At 49.5% G+C, this 18,377-nt stretch overlaps 1 protein-coding gene across 7 annotated transcripts in view; it reads left to right on the forward strand.

Annotated features, from left to right (window-relative positions):
- The window catches only part of TXN2 (thioredoxin 2), a 253,113-nt gene that overhangs the window by 127,783 nt on the left and 106,953 nt on the right, over positions 1 to 18,377 (forward strand). For 2 of the 7 annotated variants that reach the window (XM_030206824.1, XM_030206811.1), the window contains exon 1: positions 16,988 to 17,113. The exons of 1 other annotated variant lie outside the window; for it this stretch is intronic. The gene's annotated coding sequence lies outside the window, so the exon portion shown is untranslated. 4 more of the 7 variants (XM_030206806.1, XM_030206819.1, XM_030206831.1 and 1 more) reach the window with 4 other exon arrangements.

An 18,377-nucleotide genomic window follows, 5' to 3' on the forward strand; every position in this document is an offset into this window, starting at 1 on the left:
GTATGTGCACGGGAGGGGAGAGTGGTCACTAGACCACCGGGGTGATTTGTGCTTGGGATCAAGGTCCACTGGATGTTTTGCTCGGGAGGGGGTCAGAGGGGTCATGTTCCACTGGATCACCAGGGATTTTCTGGAAGAGGAGGGGGCCACTAGACCATCACAGAGTTTTTTTTTTAAGTTGCACGGGGAGGGGGCTCATGAGGAGGTCCTCTGGATTCCAGTGGACTTCCTTTTGAGCCCCCACCGCACAACTCAAACAAAAAAAAAAAGTTTGTGTTGGTTGCTGTCAATTGCACTTTAGAGCAGTGTTGATTGCAGTTGACAGCGTCGAGTCGCAAACAATGACCGAGGCACAAATGGGGATCTGTGCATCTCATTTGCATGCATTGGTTGCTATTTGCGACTCAGTATTTGCTCCTGTAGTACCTTTGTGCATCGAGTTGTAGTGCTGAAGCATCAAGCAGCCACCTTAATTGCTGACATCACCTCCCTCTGTCACGGTCACAGGGAAATGTGAGCTCTTTGGCTGCTGTCGATGAACGACAGCAGCAGGCAAAACCCTCCAATCAGAACTGGACTAAAACAGGACTGGGGCAGACCAGAAGTGCACAGGGCACACAGGCTGCACTAAGACACAAAACCAGGACTGGAATAGACAGGGAACACAAGGACAGAACTAATTAAAGCTAGAAGAGAATGCACTCAAATGGGCCGCAAGGCAGACCTGGAACCGATTCACACAGAGTGCTCTCATGCAGGCCACGAGGCCGAACCGGAACCCAATCACAACAGCAGGAGACAGAAGAGACTAGGCAGAGGACTAGGACTGAAGCTGAAGATAAGCAGGACTGGAACTGAAGGCAGAGGGGACTAGAGCAAGCAAGGCAGACTAGGCATAACACAAGGCTGACCACTCGGCCACACAAACAAACAGAACTAAAGCTGAAGGCTGACCGTAGCACACAAACAAACAGATAAGAACTGCAGCAGAAGTGCACACAGGCACCCTTAACAAGAAATCAAGACAGAAGTGCCCACGGGCACACAGACTAGGAACAAGGCAGAAGTGCTTCACCGCACACGAACAAACCTGGAGACCTTTGGCTTTGCAAAGGCCCTGAATGGATATCCTCCACTTCCTTATAAAGGCCCTCACTGATGATGTCACAACTATAGGACAGAGGCATGAAACACACTGAACATCAAAGTGAGGCTTGGAACACACAGGAAGTGGCAGCAGAGGCAACAATGCAAAGGAAACAGACTGAAGCTACCTCTGAAGCTGACCACCCGAAGACAAGGTGAGAATGAAAAGTGCAGTCACGACCACAGTCCTGACCTCAACCACTGGCATAGCCACAGGGGGACCTGGGCCCCCGCCAGGTCTGCTGGTTTGGCTGGCAGTAGTCCCCAAGCACCACCAGTAGAATAGAGGCATGGGAACGGGGTTAGCAGGAATCCCACAGTTATCACGGGGATCCCCTCTAGGTCTGCTGGGATCCCGTGGATATGGACCCTGATCCTGTGGGGTTCCTGTGAACTGCAGGCAATCCTCCCCTCCCTGAGCCTCAATGTATCCTGGTGGGCTAGTGGCCTCTTCAGGGCAGGAAAATCCCCACTCTTTACTGGCCGCTGACGCCACTTCATCAAAATGGCTGCTGAGACTTTAAGTGGAAGTCTTGCAAGGCCACCACTTGAAGTCTCGACAACCATTTAACAAGCGGCGGCAACAGCTAGCGGATCAGCGGCAGCGGGTGGGAAAGAGTGAGGATCTTTCCTGCCCCAAAGAGCACCAGAGTGCATTGAGGTATGTTCGATGACAGTATCTTGACTCAGTGCTGAAGAGGAGGTGGATGGATGGGTCGGAGGGGGCCGTAAAAAGGGAGGATGGAGTGTGGGTGCAGGGAGCTAGAAAAAAAATTGGTAAGGGGGACATGTTAAAAATAGCCCCCAGATAACCTGAGAACTTATACAAAAAAGAACTTAATGAAACCAGACTCGGTGAAACAAGTCTTAATTTATTATTTATTTAAGTATCTGCCCCTGTTTTTCATTGGATATTGATCACATTTACCAACCCCTAATACATCATTGTTAATCATATGACAGTCCTCTAAAAATTTAACATCACCCTAGCAGCTGAGCCCCTACCCATTGTTAGTTCTGCTTGGTCTGCATTTTTTTTTTTTGTGTGTGTCTTTAAACCTTTATGTGAGGGCTTTGCATAGTTCAGCACATGTCACATTCCACCTTCCATAGTCTTACAGCTTCATAGTCTCATGCTTAGATACATTGTTGTTTCTACTCTTTGGTAGGGTTACCATATGTTCGGATTTACCCGGACATGTCCTCTTTTTGAGGACATGTCCGGGCAACCGGGCAGGTTTTGCCAATCTGCCCGTTTGTCCGGATTTCTGGACAAACGAGCAAGCTGGTGGGCGGGACGGCCCGCCCGCCAGCCTGCCCGTTTGTCCAGAAATTCGGACAAACGGCCAGATTGCTAGCCTCCCCTCCCCTTACTTACTACTGCCCTGGTGGTCTAGTGACCTCTTCCACCTTTGGGGCAGGAAAGAGCCCCCCCTTTTCTGCTCGGAGCGCTGCCCTGCACGCATCCTTCTTGTTACTGATTGCGGAGCCGATTCAAAATGGCCACCGAGAGTTGAAGTGGCCTCGTGAGAAAGGATGCATGCAGGGCAGCGCTCTGGGCAGGAATGAGGGGGCTCTTTCCTGCCCTGAAAAGGTCAGTAGACCACCAGGGCAGTAGTAAGGGGAGGGGGTGGGGCATGTCTTTTTTTGGGGGACAAAATATGGTAACCCTACTCTTTGGGCTTCTTACCCCTCCTTTCTTCTCTCTCTATCTCAGCACTTTTATCACTTTGCACACATTACTTTAAACTAACAGAGTTTCTTTTGTTAATGATTTTAAAAAGCTATAATATGGTAGTTTCTGTTAGGAAGGGCCTACAGAAGTATAGTCCATCCCTAAAGAGTTCCTTTCTACCAGGGCATAAGTTATTTTTGTAATTATGTTAAATGAAAAAGCAATATATTTACATATTTCTCACAGGACATATGGGATAGAAAGGAGGGGGGGGGCATATACTGTTCATGGATGGGAGGGAAAGAAAAGGAGAGGGGAACATGCTGTTCATTAATGTTTTCTTTTTTTTTTTTAATGTACATCTTTTTCAATTTTTATTTAGTGGAGTACAGAAGAAAATGCATTTATGTTACTTTTAGCAGTATTTTTCACTGCTTTTAGAATTTGGCTTTCTTGGGAAGGAGGAAGGGGTCAAGGTGACTGCGGCGGGGGCTGGGCTGGGTGGGCCAGGAATAGGAATAGAGAGATTACTTGTGGTAGGGACGGGCAAATACGGGTTAGATTCTCACAGGGACAGGTTAGATTTCTGTCCCCATGCAACTCTTTACAGCTGAAGCCTTCCTTCAAGCAATGTTTGCCACACACTGCCTGCCCTGCACCCCCCCCCCCAATGCATTCTCGGTTTTCCAACAAGCTGGAGCTTCCCCTCCTCACCACTTTTCTGCCTGACCTGCTGCAGATCTGCCAGTCCCACCCCCATGATGCAGCTTTGAAGTAAGTATACATAGGAAATCAAATACGTTAGTGTTTAACTTTAAAAAAGGAGACTATGATAAAATGAGAAGAACGGTGAAAAAAAAATTAGAGGAGCGGCTGCAAGGGTCAAAAATTTACATCAGGCGTGGATGCTGTTCAAAAACACCATCCTGGAAGCCAAGGCCAAATATATTCCGCATATTAAAAAAGGAGGACGGAAGACCAAACGACAGCCGGCATGGTTAAAAAGTGAGGTGGAGGAAGCTATTAGAGCTAAAAGAAAATCCTTCAGAAAATGGAAGAAGGAACCAACTGAAAATAATAAGAAACAGCATAAGGAATGTCAAGTCAAATGCAAAGCGCTGATAAGGAAGGCTAAGAGGGAGTTTGAAAAAATAAAAGATTGCGTTGGAGGCAAAAACACATAGTAAAAAGTTTTTTAGGTATATTAAAAGCAGGAAGCCAGCAAAAGAATCGGTTGGATCGCTAGATGACCGAGGAATAAAAGGGGTGGTCAGGGAAGACAAAGCCGTAGCGGAGAGATTAAATGAATTCTTTGCTTCAGTCTTCACAGAGGAAGATTTGGGTGAGATACTGGTGCCAGAAATGGTATTCGAAGCTGATGAGTCGGAGAAACTGAATGAATTCTCTGTAAACCTGGAGGATGTAATGGGGCAGTTCTACAAATTGAAGAGTAGCAAATCTCCTGGACCGGATGGTATTCATCCCAGAGTACTGATAGAATTGAAAAATGAACTTGTGGAACTATTGTTAATAATATGTAATTTATCCTTAAAATCGAGTGTGGTACTGGAAGATTGGAGGGTGGCCAGTGCAGGGGCATAGCTACGGGTGGGCCTGTGTGGGCCCAGGCCCACCCAATCTCGGCTTAGGTCCACCCAGTTTGTCTGATCCACCAATTGACGCCAATCTTCTAGGCGCCGGTTAAGCTGCACAAGCCTGGATCGTTACCGGTTTTCTTGCAGTGCTTGGGTCCGGATTGCTCAGCCTAAGTCGATAGTGGAGTTAGTCTGCAGCAGCTGGGGGGACCTACTCTGACAGGGTAGTTTAGCTCATGGCTGACTGCATCGCGGCTGCTGCCGTATTGCTTTGTCTGCACTCTGCAGCTACTCTCACCGGTGCCTACTCCCCTGCCATCCCCCCCCCCCCCCCCCCCCCACGGCGTGAATGCGACTCGTTGGGCCCGATCTCTTCCAACTGTGCCTGTGTACCACTGCTAGCACTGAGCTCCTCCGAGGACCCGTCCCGAATCTGGGTCGGATCCTAGGAGGAGCTCAGTACTGGCAGTGGAACACAGGCACAGTTGGAAGAGACCGGTGAGAGTAGCTGCAGAGTGCAAACAAAGCAATATGGCAGCAGCGGCTTTAGCATCCAAGATGCTGTGTCACTTCAGCCTCAGACAGGCCTCAGCACTCCCCCGCTGCCACAAACAGTGCCAGGTGCAGGATCCAGCGCAGTCTGCAGTGCTCTGCTCCACGTGCACACTGACTGCATAGTGTGCATAACTGCAACAACATTCAAGCCCAGGTAAAAGCAAATGTTTTAATTTTTATTATGTGTAATGCTGGACTGCTGGTGGGTTTCAGGGTGGGGATAGGCTCAGTGCTCAGGTTAAAATAAAATTTAAAAAAAGGTTGTAGATTTCATGTTGGTGTGGATGGTCGCTATTTTAATTTTAACCTGGGCACTGCAGAGTGTCGCGTGTCACGCGCCTACCTGCTCCCCTCCTGCCGTGGGGAGGCGGGAGTCAGTGGCCCCGGCGCAGGCGGATGGTCGACCAATCGCTGCAGGGGGCCGGCGCCGCCGCGGACCGGCGGCTGGGGTCGGCGGCCGGCAACGGCAACCGCCAAAATGGCGGCGCTAGAACACGGGGCCGATGCCCTCTCCGCTCCGGTGTCGGAGGACTCTGGAGCTCCGCCTCCCTCATGCCGATTAGAGAAGCAGGAGATAGCTCCGCCTGGGAGTTCAGGCAGGGCCTATCAGAAGAGGCCCTGCCGACTCCCAAGGTCGGATTGGAGGAACTCGCCGGTGGGGGCGGGAAGGCGCGCTATTTAAACTCCGGGGCTGGCAGTCATCGGGGCTTCCGGTTCGTTGTTTTCCCGAAGCTGGCACAGTGGAGTTCGTGTGGATTGCTAGCCGTCCTTGCTAGCTGCCATTCAGAGACTGTGCTATTCTTTCTTAAGGATTGCTAGCCGCCCTTGCTAGCTGCCATTCAGAGACTGTGCTACTCTCCTCCCGGATTGCTAGCCGCCCTTGCTAGCCATCGTCCAGAGCCCGAGCTGCGATTCCCACGGAGTGCTGGCCGACTTTGCTAGCCGTCCATCCATTGACTGTGTTTGCTGACTACCAGCCAGGCCAACCGTCACCCGTGGTTCCAGCAGTCCTACTGGCTGCCTGCAGCTGGGGGCTCAACCCTTGGTGAACGGCGGCCGCCGCGGGTGAAGATTCGGGGTGCACGGCTGTCCTCTGAGGTCTTTCGGGGCCTTAGGGAACCTAAGGGCTCACCCACAGTAGAGACAGGACAGGAACCGGAAGCCATGAGCTCCCCTATGCAGCCTGATCTACGGGACCTGGCCAAGGTACTTCAGCAGCAGCAGGAGCAGCTGAACGCCCTGTCAGGGGCGCTCCAGAACGTGTGCTCTCAGCTCTCAACGCTTCAGGTACAGAACCAGGCCGCTGCGGTCCAGGGGGCCGCAGCGGCTCCCTGTTCGGGAGGGTTCCGCACGGGACCTCGGTTCCCTGAGCCGGCCCGATATGACGGGGCCCCCGGAGGTTGCCGGGGATTCCTCAATCAGTGCAACCTGGCCTTCCGGATGCAACCGGAGGCATTTTCTTCAGACCAAAGTAAGGTGGGATATATCATGGGCCTATGCGAAGGGAAGGCCCTGGCATGGGTGTCTCTGTTAAACGAACAGCAGGATCCCATCTTGGACGACTATGTCGAATTTCAGCGCCGCTTCCGCATGGTGTTCGATCTTCTTGGCAGGCCATCTTCCGTGGCATCGGAACTGCTGCGGATTCAACAGGGCGAGGGGACGGTGGCTGATTATGCCATTCGTTTTCGGATCCTAGCCACGGAACTGCGTTGGAACCAGGAGTCCCTGGTGGCAATCTTTATGGAAGGACTGCAAGAGCGAATCAAGGACAAATTGGCAGGACGGGAGGTCCCGGGAAAATTGGATGCCCTGATTTCGCTCTGTATATGAGTAGATACCCGGTTCCAGGAGCGAGCTAGAGCCCGGGCAGAACGGCAGAAGTGGGTGCGGGGAGCGTCCCGGACCGGCAAGGGCCCGTTCCCCCGCCATGGGAACCGGGATTCCAAGGAGAATGGGGAAGAACCGATGGTGATTGGCCGTCAACGGCTGGCTCCCTCAGACAGGAAGAAGCGCTTGTGGGACGGACTGTGTCTCTATTGTGGTGAGGCCGGGCATTTTGTCCGTTCTTGTCCCGCTCGGGCAGGAAACGCTTCCCCCAAGGCGCCGTGAGGGGACGGGTCTTGGGGCACTCCGCTCCCCTACCGGAGTCCCTGGTAACACTGCCAGTAATACTACGATGGCACGACACCATGATCCGGACCCGGGCCCTAGTGGACTCTGGGTCGGGGGGCAACTTTATTTGCCACGAACTGCTGCAACAGATGGGCTGGCCTATGCTTCCTCATCGACCGGTGTTGCAAGTAACCTTCATTCAGGGAACATTACCGCAGCCGGTCACGGAAATCGCCCCCTTTTTGGAACTTCTGGTGGGGGAGGATCATTAGGAAGAAGTTCAATTCCTGGTACTATCCCGGACCATTCACCCGGTGGTCCTGGGGTTGCCATGGCTACGGTGTCATAGTCCCGTTATTGACTGGACCGGGGGGAAGATCCGGTCTTGGGGTGACAACTGTCGGGAGATTTGTTGTAAGGGCCGCAACGGCAGCTGCCCCGCATTAGCTATTGCGCCCGAGGGGGCACTGGCAGGTCTGGGCTCCCTGCTGATGGACTATCGGGACTTCGCTGATGTATTCAGTCCAGTGGAGGCGGAGATCCTACCGCCTCATCGGTCCTTCAACTGTGCCATTAGGTTGATGGCAGACACCATGCCACCCCGGGGCCGACTGTATACATTGTCCCGGGAAGAATCCAAGGTGATGCAAGAGTATATCCGGGAGAATCTTCAGAAAGGGTTCATCCGCCCCTCTACGTCCCCTGCCGGGGCCGGGTTCTTTTTGTGACCAAGAAGGATGGCTCCTTGAGGCCCTGTGTTGATTATCGAGGGTTAAATGCCATCACAGTAAAGGATCGTTTCGCTCTACCGCTCATTCCAGAACTCTTTGACAGGCTGCAAGGAGCCCAGATTTTTACTAAGTTGGATTTGCGGGGGGCCTATAATTTGGTTCGGATCCGGCAGGGGGACGAATGGAAGACTGCATTTAATACCCACGAGGGACATTTTGAGTATCGGGTGATGCCGTTTGGCTTATGCAACGCCCCTGCAGTGTTCCAGCGACTCATCAATTTCGTGCTCGAGGATTTGTTAAACTCCACGGTGATTGTATACCTGGACGACATCTTGATCTTCTCCAAGGACCCCGCCGAGCATGTGAGTCATGTTCGCGCTGTGCTGCAACGTTTACGGCAATTCCGCTTGTTCGCCAAACTCATTAAGTGCGCTTTTCATCAGCGGTCTCTGCCATTTTTGGGACACATTCTGTTACCCGGGGGGTTGCGGATGGATCCTGACAAACTCCGCGCTATCCGGGAATGGCCTCAACCGCTGGGATTGAAAGCATTACAACGTTTTCTGGGGTTCGCGAACTATTATCGCCAGTTTATCCCTCAGTATTCGCAATTGACAGCACCGTTGATGGCGCTCACGAAGAAACACGCGAATGTCCGGGACTGGCCACCAGAGGCGCAAGCGGCTTTCCGCCAGGTAAAGGAGGCCTTCAACTCGGCGTCCATCTTGTTGGCCCTGGATCCAGAAAAACCCTTTATTGTGGAGGTGGACGCGTCCGCTTTGGGGGCCGGGGCGGTCCTCTCTCAAGTTAACCCCAAAGGCCGGCGCCAACCTTGCTCCTTCTTCTCTCGTAAATTCTCCTCGGCGGAACGTAACTATACGGTGGGGGATAGAGAGCTTTTCGCATTAAAATTAGCCTTGCAAGAATGGAGGCATCTGCTGGAGGGAGCAGAGCACCGGTTTACGGTGATCACCGACCACAAGAATCTTCTATATCTTCAAGAGGTCCAACGGCTAAATCCCCGACAGGCCCGGTGGTCATTATTTTTTGCCAGATTTCACTTTCAACTAGTCTTTCGGGCTGCTGCTCAGAATACCCCTGCGGACTCTCTCTCCAGAGCATTTGAGGTCCCAGAGGAGACAAAGGAGGTTCATCCCATGTTCGATCCTGCATGTCTCAGTGCGGCCGCAGGGGGGATCGCTCCTACGAAAGAATTAGTGCCGCCCGCCGATCGAGAAAGAGTAATGCAATGGGGACATTCGTCCAGATGGGCCGGGCATTTCGGATATCAAAAGACCCTCCGTTTCATTGCAAGACAGTATCGGTGGCCTCAAATGAGGCGAGACATTCTCCAATTCGTCACCACCTGTCCTGTTTGCGCCCGGACCAAGCCGGTAATTGGGCACCCCGTGGGGGACTTGCAACCGCTGTCCGTACCAACAGCCCCCTGGACAGAGTTATCCATGGATTTCATCACTGACCTCCCCAGCTCCCGGGGACACACGGTGATTTGGGTGGTGGTTGACCGTTTTTCCAAGATGGCCCATTTCGTCCCATTGCCAGGACTTCCGTCGGCGGCTGCCTTAGCCCAACACTTCATTCAACACATTTTCCGGCTTCATGGACTGCCCACTCGGATCGTCAGCGATCAAGGACCCCAATTTACCTCACGTTTCTGGAGAGCCTTGTGTGCGGCTCTGGGAGTGAAAACTCATTTTTCTTCGGCCTACCATCCCCAGACCAATGGAATGGTCGAACGGATTAATCAGACCTTGAAGGGGTTTTTGCGGGCCTTCGTCAATAAGCGTCAAGATAACTGGACCTCCTTGCTTCCTTGGGCCGAGTTTGCCTACAACCACAGTGATCACTCGGCCTCGGGAAACTCCCCTTTTTTCTTAGTGTATGGGCGACATCCCCGGCTTCCAGCACCATTTCCTTCTGACTCCCCGGCACCCATGGTTACTCAAACCCTAACTGACCTGCGGAAGGTCTGGGAGATGACGCAAGCGCAACTACAACGAACAGCTGCCAAGTATAAGAGTTTTGCTGATCGCCACCAGAGAACTGCCCCGGCGTTCCAACCTGGGCAGAAGGTATGGCTCAGTACGAAACACCTACGACTTCGCGTTCCCTCGCGGAGGTTGGGACCTCGGTACATTGGGCCATTTCCGATCCAATCTCGGATTGGAGCGGTCACGTACCAGTTGCGTCTACCAAGTACACTGCAGGTACATAATGCCTTTCATGTCTCCTTGCTGAAGAGTTTTCGAGGCTCTCGGTGGCACCCGCAAAGCCAGGAGACGGTGGCCCCCGAGGCGGATCCTGATCCGGAATATGAAGTGGAAGACATTCTTGATTCCCGGAGGCGACAGGGGAAGTTGTACTATTTGCTCGCATGGAAGCATTTCGGGTCCGAAGACAATTCCTGGGAACCCGCGGTCAACGTGCATGCCCCGGACTTGGTAAGGGCTTTCCACACACGGTTCCCTCGTAAACCGGGCCCCGGAGGAGAGGGGGCATCCGGGGGAGATACTGTCGCGTGTCACGCGCCTACCTGCTCCCCTCCCGCCGCGGGGAGGCGGGAGTGAGTGGCCCCGGCGCGGGCGGATGGTCGACCAATCGCTGCAGGGGGACCGGCGGCCCGGGTCGGCGGCTGGCGACGGCGACCGCCGGTCTCGCTGGGAGAAGAGCCAGGAAAGGACCCGCGCCGCCCAAAATGGCGGCGCTAGAACACGGGGCCGATGCCCTCTCCGCTCCGGTGTCGGAGGACTCTGGAGCTCCGCCTCCCTCACGCCGATTAGAGAAGCAGGAGATAGCTCCGCCTGGGAGTTCAGGCAGGGCCTATCAGAAGAGGCCCTGCCGACTCCCAAGGTCGGATTGGAGGAACTCGCCGGTGGGGGCGGGAAGGCGCGCTATTTAAACTCCGGGGCTGGCAGTCATCGGGGCTGCCGGTTCGTTGTTTTCCCGAAGCTGGCACAGTGGAGTTCGTGTGGATTGCTAGCCGCCCTTGCTAGCTGCCATTCAGAGACTGTGCTATTCTTTCTTAAGGATTGCTAGCCGCCCATGCTAGCTGCCATTCAGAGACTGTGCTATTCTTTCTTAAGGATTGCTAGCCGCCCTTGCTAGCTGCCATTCAGAGACTGTGCTACTCTCCTCCCGGATTGCTAGCCGCCCTTGCTAGCCATCGTCCAGAGCCCGAGCTGCGATTCCCACGGAGTGCTGGCCGACTTTGCTAGTCGTCCATCCATTGACTGTGTTTGCTGACTACCAGCCAGGCCAACTGTCACCCCGCGGTTCCAGCAGTCCTGCTGGCCGCCTGCAGCTGGGGGCTCAACCCTTGGTGAACGGCGGCCACCGCGGGTGAAGATTCGGGGTGCACGGCTGTCCTCTGAGGTCTTTCGGGGCCTTAGGGAACCTAAGGGCTCACCCACAGTAGAGACAGGACACAGAGCCTATCCTCACCTAGAAACCCACCAACATTGAATACAAAAACGTTAAAAAAAAATTATTTTAACCTGGGCCTGGGTACTGCAGAGCCCAGGATTTAAAACAAAACAAAAACGTTTTTTATTAATGTAGGTGGGTTTCTGGGTGGAGGTGGGCTCTGCCATGTGCAGGACATTAAAATACAAAATGTTTTATATTTAATGCTAGTGTGCTTTAAGGTGGGGTGAGGGTGAGATTAGGAAGAGCAGGGGGGTGCAAGACGGGGATGGGTAGGGCTTAGGACAGGGCTGATGTTGGGCTACAGGGGGGGTAGGGTAGGGCTAATGCCTAGCTACAGGATGGATGGTGGAGATCGTGTCATATGTTGAGGTGTTTTCCATTATAGTAGACTTATGTCTGGTCAAGTTTAAGATACGGGATAATGTAACTATATAAAAATATTGTTTTTTTTCTATTAAGTATGTATGTGGTTTATGTTGATGTAGGGCAGCTGTTGGGCAGACTACTTAGAAATTCATGATCAAATGCATTCTAAGGCTTTATTTTGTAGTATTCCAAGAAACACTACTCATACTTATATATATAGTGCCCACCCATATTAGCTCTGGGCCCACCCAAAATGTCAGGTCTGGCTACACCACTGGGCCAATGTAATGATGATTTTTTAAAAAGGTTCCAGAGGAGATCTGGGAAATTATAGACCGGTGAGTCTGACGTCGGTGCTGGGCAAAATGGTAGAGACTATTATAAGGGAAAAAATTACAGAGCATATTCAAAAGCATGGATTAATGAGACAAAGTCAACATGGATTTAGTGAAGGGAAATCTTGCCTCACCAATCTACTTCATTTCTTTGAAGGGGTGAACAAACGTGGATAAAGGTGAGCCAGTTGATATTGTGTATCTGGATTTTCAGAAGGCATTTGACAAAGTACTTCATGAAAGACTCCAGAGGAAATTGGAGAGTCATGGGATAGGAGGTAGTGTTCTATTGTGGATCAAAAACTGGTTAAAAGATAGAAAACAGAGAGTAGGGTTAAATGGTCAGTATTCTCAATGGAGAAGTTAGTGGGATTCCCCAGGGGTCTGTGCTGGGACTGCTGTTTTTCAACATATTTATAAATGACCTAGAGATGGGATTAACTAGTGAGGTAATTAAATTTGCTGATGACACAAAGTTATTCAAAGTCGTTAAATCGCGGGAGGATTGTGAAAAATTACAAGAGGGCCTTACGAAACTGGAAGACTGGGCGTCTAAATAGCAGATGACGTTTAATGTGAGCAAGTGCAAAGTGATGCATGTGGGAAAGGGGAACCCAAATTATAGCTACGTCATGCAAGGTTCCATGTTAGGAGTCACAGACCAAGAAAGGGATCTAGGTGTCGTTGTTGTTACGTTGAAACCTGCTCAGTGTCCTGCTGCAGCTAAGAAAGCAAATAGAATGTTCGGTATTATTAGGAAAGGAATGGAAAACAAAAATGAGAATGTTATAATGCCTTTGTATCGCTCCATGGTGCGACTGCACCTCAAATATTGTGTTCAATTCTGGTTGCCACATCTCAAAAAAGATATAGTGGAATTAGAAAAGGTGCAGAGAAGGGTGACGAAAATGATAAAGGGATGGGACAACTTCCCTATGTGGAAAGGCTAAAGTGGCTAGGGCTCTTCAGCTTGAAGAAAAGGCGGCTGAGGGGAGATATGATAGAGGTCTATAAAATAATGAGTGGAGTTGAACGGATAGAAGTGAAGCGTCTTTTTACGCTTTCCAAAAATACTAGGACTAGGGGGCATGCGATGAAGCTACAATGTAGTAAATTTAAAACAAATAGGAGAAAATGTTTCTTCACTCAATGTGTAATTAAACTCTGGAATTCGTTGCCAGAGAATGTGGTAAAGGCGGTTAGCTTAGTGGAGTTTAAAAAAGGTTTGGACGGCTTCCTAAAGGAAAAGTCTATAGACCATTATTAAATGGACTTGGGGAAAATCCACTATTTCTGGGATAAGTAGTATAAACGTTTTTGTACTTTTTTGGGATCTTGCCAGGTACTTGTGACCTGGATTATCCACTGTTGGAAACAGGATGCTGGGCTTGATGGGCCTTTGGTCTGCCCCAGTATGGCAACACTTATGTACTTATGCACTGTTGGGAACAGAAAACTGGGCTAGATGGACATTGGTCTGACTCAGTATGGCTATTCTTATGTTCTCATGGTACAGTAGATTTGCTTTATAGGTTCTGCGTGACATTTTAAGGCTTTGTATTACTTTTCAATATGCTTAATATTAGCATTTGGATTTAACTCAGAACATTCTCAGTAGTAACTTAAGGTGAGTAACATTCATATTTTCCTGTCCCTGGAGGGCTTACAGTCAAAGTTTGTACCTGAGACAATGGAGGGTTAAGTAACTTTTCTGAGAACTCAAGGAGCAACAGTTGGATTTGAACCCTGGCTTCCCTGGTTCTCAGCCTGCTGCTCTAAACTCTTAAGGTGAAGCTAATACAGAATGCATAATCCAAACATGTTTGGTAACTCAACAATAAAGGGCCTAAGATCTGAAACCTGGTGGCCATTTGGCAACCTACTAAGACATTGATGAGCAAATAATTTTATCAGTGCCAGTAACCATTGAATTTATGTCCAGTGCTCTTGAACATCACTGTTCACATGGCTAAAAGGAAGATGGTGGATTGGGAAGCTAGAGCTGACTGGGAGTGTTAAAATATTGACATATATTTCCTGAATGCTGCAAATATTATTCTGTTTAAAGTGCTTTATTTTGACTTTTGTAGCACATAATTCACTGGAGTATGTTCGGTGTTCATGTAACCAATCAGTAACAGGTGTACTGGGAGGTGGGGGAGGCAGCTGCACCAGAGAAATACAGTGACGGGGTCCTTCTGTGCTGTGTCCAAAAGTGCCCCCCAGGTACAGGTGCTGCGACCCCAAAGATTGCAATTTGTCCTGCCATACCCCATCCCACCCGGAATTAGCCCCACCCCACCTCACTTTAGCCTCCCCAAACATCTGAGCCACTGACTGCATATGGGAGGAAGGCTTCTGCTGGCGAGGCTTGGGGAGTGGGGACCCCTGACAGCCCAGGTATGTGGGGTTGCGGGAGGGGCAGAGAGCAGAAGGGGGGCAGGGCAAAATGTGCCCCCCCCCACTTTTTGTTCAGCCCCCCCACAAAAAAATGTTTTTTTTTAGGTCTTGCTATGCCCCTGCCCTCAACAAACAAATATTTTGGAAATAGTTACACAAACATGATGATTTGGGATCTAACTTCAAATACCTATTAGCCACATGTCACCTGACATGAAGCCCCCAGGGTTGCAGTGCAGAAAATCAGAAGCACAGATGTCTTCATCTGTTAAATTAAAAGTTAAAAACTCGTATGGGAATGTCTTCTTAACAGGAAGAGACATTGCTTATGAGTACTAACATCCTGTACAGGGTATGGGAACCGTTAGGGGAGTGTATTTTCCCACACTAGGCTGTCAAGAAAAACAAAAGTGAATGCAGTTGTGGAACTGAGGTTGTTTTACCCTTATTATAGGGCAGTACATTTCATCATTTGCTGAAAAGTACTTTCTAAATGACAGTAGTAACAGGCTTCAAAGAAATGGTTTGAAAACAGCATTGCTAGAAGCAAAGACTCATAATAACCACTTTTTCAAAATCAAGAAGCCTGTGAGAGAGTCAGTTAAAATGCTAGATGAGTGAGGGGCAAAAAGGGCACTCAAAAAGGATAAGACTGTAGCAGAAATAACTAAGGGGCCAATATTCAAAGGCATTTATGAGATTTGCAGGCACAAGGGGGATAGACAGGAGTATGAACTAGATAATGCCACTTAATATGTCATCTGTCCACCTTGGCACTTTCCAAATGGTTCCGAGGTAGTCCATGGGTGAAGCCAGAGGTTATCCAATTAGTGGCTGTGTTCAGACCACTAACCAAATAACAATCCAGATAAAGAAACACAAAAGTGTAGGCAGATAAAGACCATATTGCCCATCCATGCTATCTACTCTTCCTATCAGTCCCTTACAGATTCTATGTACTTGTCCCAAGCTCTTTTGAATTCAGATACTGTTTTAATTTCCACAACTTCCAACAGGAGGCCGTTCCATTAATTAATTACCCTTTCCGTGAAGAAGTATTTCCTAAACTGTACTAATTTTAAGCAGTTAGCAATCTAAGTATCACTGGTAGCTGCATAGCACATCCAGGTTGGACTGAAACTGGATATTCAGCACTGTCTGATATCCAAGTACAGGAGCAGACTATAGGGCTAATTTTCGAAAGAGAAGGGCGCCCATCTTTTGACACAAATCGGGAGATGGGTGTCCTTCTCCCAGGGTCGCCCAAATCGGCATAATCGAAAGCCAATTTTGGGCGCCCTCAACTGCTTTCTGTCGCGGGGACGACCAAAGGTCCCGGGGGTGTGTCGGAAGCATAGCGAAGGAGAGACTGGGGCGTGCTTAACACATGGGTGTCCTTGACCGATAATGGAACACTTGGCCGTCTTTACTTGGTCCTTTTTTTTTTTTTACGACCAAACCACAAAAATGTGCCCTATATGACCAGATGACCACCGGAGGGAATCGGGGATGACCTCCCCCCTACTCCTAAAAAAAAAATGTTCAAATATTTGTTCCAGCCTCTATGCCAGCCTCAAATATCATACCCAGCTCCATGACAGCAGTATGCAGTTCCCTGGAGCAATTTTAGTGGGTACTGCAGTGCACTTCAGGCAGGCGGACCCAGGTTCACCCCCCCACCTGTTAAACTTGTGGTGGTAAATGTGAGCCCTCCAAAACCCACTGTACCCACATCTAGGTGCTCCCCTTCATCCCTAAGGGCTATGGTAGTGGTGTACAGTTATGGGGAGTGGGTTTTTTTTTTGGGGGGGGGGAGTTGGGGGGCTCAGCAAACAAGGTAAGGGAGCTATGCACCTGGGAGCTTTTTCTGAAGTCCACTGCAGTGCCCCCTAGGGTGACCGGTTGGTGTCCTGGCATGTCAGGGAGACCAGTGCACTACAACTACTGGCTCCTCCCTGTGGCAATCTTGGCTATTCAGGTTTCAATTTGATTAATGTTTTTTTTTTTAATTCTACTTGGAAATAGTAAGTCTGATTCTCAGAAAATGATGCTTGTTTTAGTGGCCCTTTACTAGGTGAAAATATCTTTGCACAAGTATAGGGAGGGAGTCCCTATAACCGGCTTCTCCAAATGACGCAATGATTTAGAACGAATTACTGCTATACCTATGAATAGCTATTCCTTACTATACTTCCTCTCTGTGTGCATTGGTATGCTGCACAAGCCAGCATGTTTGAAAATATAAGTGAAATCAAATAAAAATGGTACCAATAAATAATAAAGAATGAATGAATGACAGCATGGATAGAACACCTCGTAGATTTGCTTGTTTTGTTTTGGGTGAATGGGGATAACGGCTGCGCTGAGGAGAGGGACAGAGTGATTAATCTATTTGGCTTCAACTGTTTTATGTCATGCCGTTTCCTGTTTTCAATCTAACCTTCTTGCCTGTAGATCCCGCTCTCTCTTGTGTCTTGACTCTCGCTCTCGTTGATGCAACTTCCTGTTTCCGGCAAGGCGGGACTTAGAGTGAGAGAAGTGTCAAAGGGGACGGTCACTCACGGGGCACTTCAAAAGGAGAGCTGCTGTGGGATCGTTGGTGGGTGACCTCAGGTGTGCGTTTGACCGGTGGTGGGGAAGTCGAATCGCGGACAGGGAGGCGTGGGTGAGGCAGAAGGGGAGAGAGCACACCACGGGAGTGGAGACCGGTCCCGATCGTGAGGGCAGCCGAGTACACGTGACTTGGTATTTTTGGGGTGATGTTTCTAAAGCCTAAGATTTAAGCGGTGAAGCTAATTTTCCCCATATAAGTTATTTGAATATTAACTTCAGTGCAGTTACTATTAAAAATAGCAAGTTATAACCTTTATTCTATAAACTGCTTGCACTTAGAGAATAACTTGACCCTTAATCAGTGCTTGTCTGGTGCTAAGTCCCAATGATTGGTGTTGTGCCACTAATTGGCGCTGATAAACAGTTTTCGTAAGTATTTTAGGCGCATATTGTATGTAACTTCAAGTGCATATCCGAAAATGGTGTGACAGGATTCTATAAAGTGGGTGCAAATTGCCACATTTAGGTAGGAACGCATACCCCAGTCATAAGTGGTCGTACTTAACTTTAGGTGCATGGCTCCCAACTTATTGTAGTATTCTTTAATGGCATATGCACACAAGTGTGCCGTTGTAGAATACTGGTTTAGCATGCAAATCTTTAGCACCTAATTCTAGCATCCTTTATAGAATTGCCCCCTATATGAATGAACCATAAGGAATAGAGAAAGGCAGTTAATATTTAATGCAGAAAAGGTAGGCAGCAAGTGGGATATCACTGCCTCCTTTGGAGACAGAAGCCCTATTGAAGCTGCCTGTATTATCCACTGAACTCAGTGTTTAGCATCCCTGCACTTTCTGCTGAAACAACCTTTGTTCTCCACCTCTCAATCCTCTCTCTCACCTTTTCTGGCCCAGCAGCATCTTTTCAACAGTAGCCATCCCAAAGACAGTTGCTCGAAACATGATGTTCAAGAGTCCTGTGAATGTGAACCTCTATATCTAGCAAACCCACTGGAGCTATGTAAGCTGTATTTTAGCTATAGTAGTTTTTGGAGTTGACTCTAGCCTCGCAACTTAACAGTCCCACAGGATGTTAGTGGTCAAACATGCATTGGGGTTGGCTGTTTAATTTTTGGGTGAACACCTGTAGGGGTTGTGCTTCTCCATTTACTGGTTACTATGGAACTTTTTAAGTCTAAGTTCTTTATGCAGTTCCTTGTTTCTGGAATGTGGGGCAGTCCGTAGATGCAGGTCCTGGATGGTTGGAGAGAAGTGGTGATCAGGCAACGAGGTTCTGAAAAATAGTCCAAGCATGCCATCTAGATGTGATAAGGGGTCCACATAGTAATGTTTTATTTATTTGAATTTTGCTCACACCTTTTTCAGTAGCAGCTCAAGGTGAGTTACATTCAGGTACATTGGGTATTTCCCTGTCCCTGGAGGGATCACAATCT

The sequence above is a fragment of the Microcaecilia unicolor genome, chromosome 1, assembly GCF_901765095.1.
Source record: "Microcaecilia unicolor chromosome 1, aMicUni1.1, whole genome shotgun sequence".
Lineage (NCBI taxonomy): Eukaryota > Metazoa > Chordata > Amphibia > Gymnophiona > Siphonopidae > Microcaecilia > Microcaecilia unicolor.